This window comes from Apodemus sylvaticus, chromosome 1 (assembly GCF_947179515.1).
Source record: "Apodemus sylvaticus chromosome 1, mApoSyl1.1, whole genome shotgun sequence".
NCBI lineage: Eukaryota > Metazoa > Chordata > Mammalia > Rodentia > Muridae > Apodemus > Apodemus sylvaticus.
This window is the reverse complement of record NC_067472.1, coordinates 79119063-79125062: the sequence shown is the minus strand read 5'-3', so window position 1 is coordinate 79125062 and position 6000 is coordinate 79119063. Positions and strand designations below refer to the sequence as shown.

Here is a 6000-nt window from a genome sequence, read left to right as displayed (position 1 = left end):
GATCCCATCACCTCCCACGTGCTAGGCGAAGTTTCACACATGCTTTTCTTTTCGTTTGATTTATATGAAAGTTTGCGAGGGAGTATGCAAAGGCACACACACACACACACACAAACAAGAACTCTGATCTATTAAATCATGATTAAGTACATCAAGGCACAGGTGTCGAAGTAAGAACTACGTTTCCCAGGGTGCAATGCAGCACGTCACAGAGAAGTACCCGGCATGCGCAGAGGAGTCCTCCGCGCTCGACCGCGCTCATAAGAGAAACAGCGTGTGTGGTTCTTGACGTGCCGCGAACCTTCGAACGCAAGTGCGAGACTACCCTGTGAGGAAACGTTCCAGTGATTCGCCTGTTCCCGCCATCGCAGTTACCAGCGCGACGTGCTGTTTCTCTGTGGGCTCGGTAGGTGGGACGGGGCCATGGCAAGGTACCTCCACGCAGCGCGGGAACGAAAGGCCAGCGTTCCTGCCCGGCTCCCGGCTCGCTGAGGCGGCTTCTGAGGAGACGCGCACGCGCCCTGGACGGAGAAGGGGGCGGGGCTGTGGGAGCCGGCGCCCTGGGGCTTGCGCGTGCGCCCTACTTCTCTGGAGCGGTGGGAAGCCGCAAGAGCTGGCTAGTCTAGATGCCGGCACCTGATGTGGGTCCCAGACATCAACATTTTACTACTTTCGCAAAAGCTTATTTTTAACAGCGACTCGCTCTGTAGCCCAGCCTGGCCTTGAGATCGCCATCCTCCCGCCCCAACCCCAAGTGCTGAGATTACAGACTGCACATGTCCTAAAGGTGTCCATTTTCCCAACAGTAACCTCATCCTCTCCAGTTCCTCTGTCGGCTGACACATGTGTCCTAGGACGTCCGTGTCTACTCATTAGCACCTTCCTCTACGTGTCAGTGTTCAGCTTTCTCTAGGGAGGCTTTGTCTCCTGCTGTTTCACAGAAACAGCCCTGTCAAAGCCACCTTGACTTCTGGATTCCCAAGTTCAGTGAGAAAGGCTTGTTAGCATCCTCTTTCATTGCCTCGGTTCTCTCTTACTCAAAGGAACTCTTGCTTCCATTTCTTCATCTTTAACGGTTGTACCATCAAAATACATAAACCCTTCTTCATCTTGCCTTTCTGTTCACTCTTGGGCATTGTCTATTTCACACTTTAAATATTAATACAATTTATTTTGGTGCTCTCACCATTTCTATCTTGTAAAAGTATTTAGTGTGTGTGAGGGCAGGCATGTTCGCTCCATGGCACTTTTGTAGAGGCCAATGGACAGCTCTCAGGAGTTGCTCCTCTCCTTCCATCATGGAGGCTTCTAGGATGGAACTTAGGTTATCAGGCTCGATACAAGCACTTCAATCTTCTGGGGTGTCTCACTGGCCCTCAAGTTTATATCTTGTCGCTCAGTATTCTGTTGTGGTGTTAGAATCCATCGGGAAAGAACAAATCTTAGATTCTATTTAAATTTAGATTAAATGAATTTATTTATTACAGCTAGGCAGTAGGCAGTAATAGGAAGAAGGATGGCAGCTTTGCCTTGTGGAACAGCATGCTATGTGGAGGGATCTAAAGGAAGAAAGAGGGCTGGAGAGATGGCTCAGCGGTTAAGAGTACCAACTGCTCTTCCAGAGGTCCTGAGTTCAATTCCCAGCAACCACATGGTGGCTCACAACCATCTGTAATGGGATCTGATGCCCTCTTCTGGTGTATCTAAAGACAGTGACAGTAAAATAAATCTTTAAAAACATTTTTAAAGGAAGGAAGGGTTTATAAAGGTGGATATCTGTTATGGTTGTCTATGAAATCCACAGCGGGGCGAGACAATTGTTTTTCCTCCCCTCAGTTGTTTCTCTCTCCTATTGTATAGTAATAAAATACCATTTCATCTCAGTCCCACAGATAAGCAAGTTTACAAAAGCAGAAAGCAGGGACACAGTTATCTTGCTTGCAGGGCAAAGGTAAAAAGGCGCTTAAGGGTTGACTGCCTGGTACCTTAAGTTTCTTTAGCCATCACAGGGGTTATGTGTAAATTATTACATAGGTCTGAGCGATCTGGGAACGTGTCACTAATGGACTGGGATAGAGTAGGTACTAATGCCGTACTGTGAGGTTAGGGCTGGCTGTCCCGGCCCCACAATTCTACCCTGAACTCAAGAGTAATTTTTATGTTTATTTAGATTTGTTTTTGTATTTTTATTATTTAAAAGTATTTTGCAAATATATGGAGAGTCAGGTCTCCTTAGGTAGCTCTAGTTGTCCTTAAACTCATTCCACGCTGGCCTGGAACTCAAAGAGATCTGCTTGCCTCTGCTTCCCCAGTGCTAAGATTAGCATCATGGGCCACTATGCCTGGCAACATTTTGTTTTCTAAATATATTTTTCTTTATTTGTATGAGTGGCTTTATGTATTCTTTTTTTTTTTTTTTTTTTTTTTTTTTTTGGTTTTTTTGGATTTGGTTTTTTCGAGACAGGGATAGCCCTTGCTGTCCTGGAGCTCACTCTGTAGACCAGGCTGGCCTCGAACTCAGAAATCTGCCTGCCTCTGCCTCCCAAGTGCTGGGATTACAGGCGTGTGTCACCACCGCCCGGCTGATGTATTCTTTTTTTTAAAGATTTATTTTATGTATATGATACACTGTCTCTGTCTTCAGACATCCCAGAAGAGGGTATCAGATCCCATTACAGATGGCTATAAGCTACCATGTAGTTGCTGGGAATTGAACTCAAAACCACTGGAATAGCAGCCAGTGCTCTTAACTGCTGAGATATCTCCAGCCCTGCTTGATGTGTATTTATGCACCACATGCAGAGGTCAGAAGAGGTTGTTACTGGATCTCCTGGAGCTGGAACAGAGGGTTGTTAGCCACCATGTAGGTGTTAGGAATCAAATCTGGGTTCTCTAGAAGAATAGCCACTGCTCTTGACTACTGAGCCATTTCTCCAGCTCACCACCACCATTATCATTTTGAGATAGGTTTTCACTCTGTAGTCCATGCTGAATTTGGTCTTATGGTGATCCTCCTGTCTTGGTCTCATGAATTCTGCAGATTTTTATATTCATCTCTGGCATTACATCTCCTCTTGAATGTTGGATACATTTCAAATGTGGCCCAAACTGAAATCTTTAGTTTTATCCTCACATTCTCATGCTTTCACTAGTGTTCCCATTCCTCCAGACACTCCGGCTCAGAACTTGGAGTTATTTGTGGCGTTCCCCAACTCTTCTCCATCAGTGTGTTAGAACCTATTTATTCTTAAGGCTTTGGCCTATCATTTCTTAGTGCCTAATTGTGATTGCTTGGTAAATTCCCTTTTACTTGAGAATGTGTTTTAGTTCTGATATTATTGTCTGTATTCAGGTTTATCCATTTATGTATTGTACTGGTTTCCTTTCTGCTGCTGTGATAAAACCCCTTGTGATAAACTCAGTTTGAAAGAGAAAGGGTTTGTTTGGCTCACCACTCTAGATTGTAGTCTATCATTGGGAAAGAACCTGAAGGAGCTAGTTACAGCTGCAGTCAAGAGTAGGGAGAGATGCATGCATGGGGCCTATAAGATGCCAAACCTATCTTGGGACTGGCCTCCAGCTTAAAAAAAAAAAAAAGAAAGAAAGAAAAAAAGAAAAGAAAGGAAAAAAGCCTGAGAAGTTGATTTGAAGCAGAACCCAAGCTGCTCCCACACACCAGGAAGGACCCCAGGACTTATCTTTGACCAGAGTTACTCCCTAGCTACTTTTTTTTTTTTTAAGATTTATTTATTGTTATATGTAAGTACACTGTAGCTGTCTTCAGATACACCAGAAGAGGGCATCTGATTTCATTACGGATGGTTGTGAGCCACCATGTGGTTGCTGGGATTTGAACTCAGGACCTTCGGAAGAGCAGTCAGTGTTCTTACCCGCTGAGCCATCTCTCCAGCCCCACCCTAGCTACTTCTTAGCAACAGTTAACCAAAGATTAGTCTGATGGTTCTCAGATGTTATTTCAGACTGTCTGTGATTGTATACACTCTTGCTTCCGAGCACCCACCTGTCAGCTTATAGCCATTCTGTTAGATGCTCGCCAGACTGCACACCTCCTCCCTTACCCCTTACTGCTTACTCCTAGTTTCCTATAAAAACTTGTCCTGCTGAGGGTTCGAGGTTGCTCTGCCTTCCCTCCCTGTCCTGCTGTCTTAGGGTTGGAGGGGAGCCCAAGCCCAGGTTTATAATAAAGAGACCCTAATGCTATTACATCTGAAAAGGCTCCTTGGTGGTCTTTTAGGGTTCATGAATGCTTCCTGGCACAACACCCGTTTGTGTTCAACCCCCCTCTGCATTACACAGTAGCCCAGGTCCTAACCCAGGGGACAGTGCCACCAAGAACGGGTGGACTCCCTCCCATCCCAGTTAACATAATGAAGATGACCTCTCCCAGACAAACCTGATCTAGACATTGAGAATCTTTTCCTAGGTGTTCTTTTTTTTCCTTGTCAATCTGACACACAAATCACATCATTATTCAGCTCTAGCCTTTTTTTTCCTTGCTCACTCACAAAGATCTCATATTAATATCAGCATCTCAATATAAAACATTGCAAACTAAAACTAGAAGTCCCAGTTTTGCTTTATTTTTCTGAGACAGTTTCTCTAGCCCTGGCTGTCCTGGAACTCGCTCTGGCCAGGCTGGCCTTGAAGTCAGCTCCAACTGGCTCCGCCTCCCAAGTGCTGGGATTAAAGGCGTGGTGTGCACCCACTGCCAGCTTTCCCAGGTGATTTAGATGTCCAGCTAGAACCACCCATCACATTCGTTCCTCTGCTGCAGTGCTTTTTCACTCTAAGAATTGAACATGTACATCACACGAGGCTGGGAGTGCGCTGTGAGCAGTGCACTCACTGTGAGGTGTTTTATCCGACCACAGGAGTGCTCTTACACAGCCTGCTACACACCAAGTCCACAGGGGTAGCCTGGCACTCCAGATGCAGCGTGTTGTTATACAAATGCTGTATAGGTGGTTTTCACAAAATGAAAAGTATTTGTGTATTCACACAGAAACAGTTCAATAAAATACTAGGTGAGGGCCAGTTAAAAGACTCAGAGGGTAAAGGAAGTTGTCACTAAGCCTGACGGCCTGAGTGTGACACCCTCCCTCCATGATAAGAAGAAAACCAGTAAATAGTGGCTCCCATACTCAATAAATAATGTTTAATAAGAAATAATGAGGTGATGAAAGTGTTTTGAGTTATAATCTCATATATCTTTTTGAGCATTATAATCTCATGGGACCACTGACATGTTTAGTCTGGTTTTCGTTCATGTGACATTCTTTGTCATGTGGCTGTATTTGTTTAATATCTGTTTCCATTCTGTGTTTTTCTTTCATTACTGCATATCCTTTGTCTTAGATAATTAGTAAATGCTACTGAATGGAATTATGAAGGGGCGTAATTTCTCTTTTCTGTATGGATTTGTGGAAGTAGATAGTCTCTCACTCAAGATGTTAGTACTTACCACAGAGACAGAGAAGACCTTGAGTAGCTCAACATCAACCCTGTTTCAGTGTTCTAAGCTGAAAGACTGCTCTAAGGGGCTTAGCTCCATTCAGCAATCTGATTTGACAACAGTATGTGCTAAGGCCTATGCAGAACAGAAAGATGACTAGAGTAACAGCCTGTATGCTCTAGGCTTGTCATTGAAAGACTCCTGAATTCCGGGAAATTCTCACTCAAGGCTCGGGATAAGACGATACCCCAAAAATTCACGAGAGACCATTCTTGATGCAAACACACAACGTTTATTTCTCCAGTGCACTGGGGCCGAACTGGTGTCCCGGGCAGGGGCAGAGGAGTTCAACCTAGCGCAGTTGCAGTGGGGGTTGGGAGTGGGGTTTAAAGAAGACTATAAAGAAAAAGGGGAGGCTTAGGCAGTGATCTATGTCGTAAGGAATGGGGAGATCAAGCAGCAATTCATGGCTCAGCAGAAGGTTACAGGTTATCTTGGGCAAACACAGTTACTTTGAGCAAGGCACC

General features: G+C 44.9%; 1 protein-coding gene across 1 annotated transcript in view; it reads left to right on the top strand.

Moving 5' to 3' along the window:
• The first annotated feature begins 226 nt into the window (after positions 1-226).
• Positions 227-6000, top strand: part of Sgf29 (SAGA complex associated factor 29) — a 28425-nt gene continuing 22651 nt past the window's right edge. Inside the window, exon 1 of the mRNA XM_052199048.1 lies at positions 227-406. The gene's annotated coding sequence lies outside the window, so the exon portion shown is untranslated. The remainder of the gene's footprint in view (positions 407-6000) is intronic.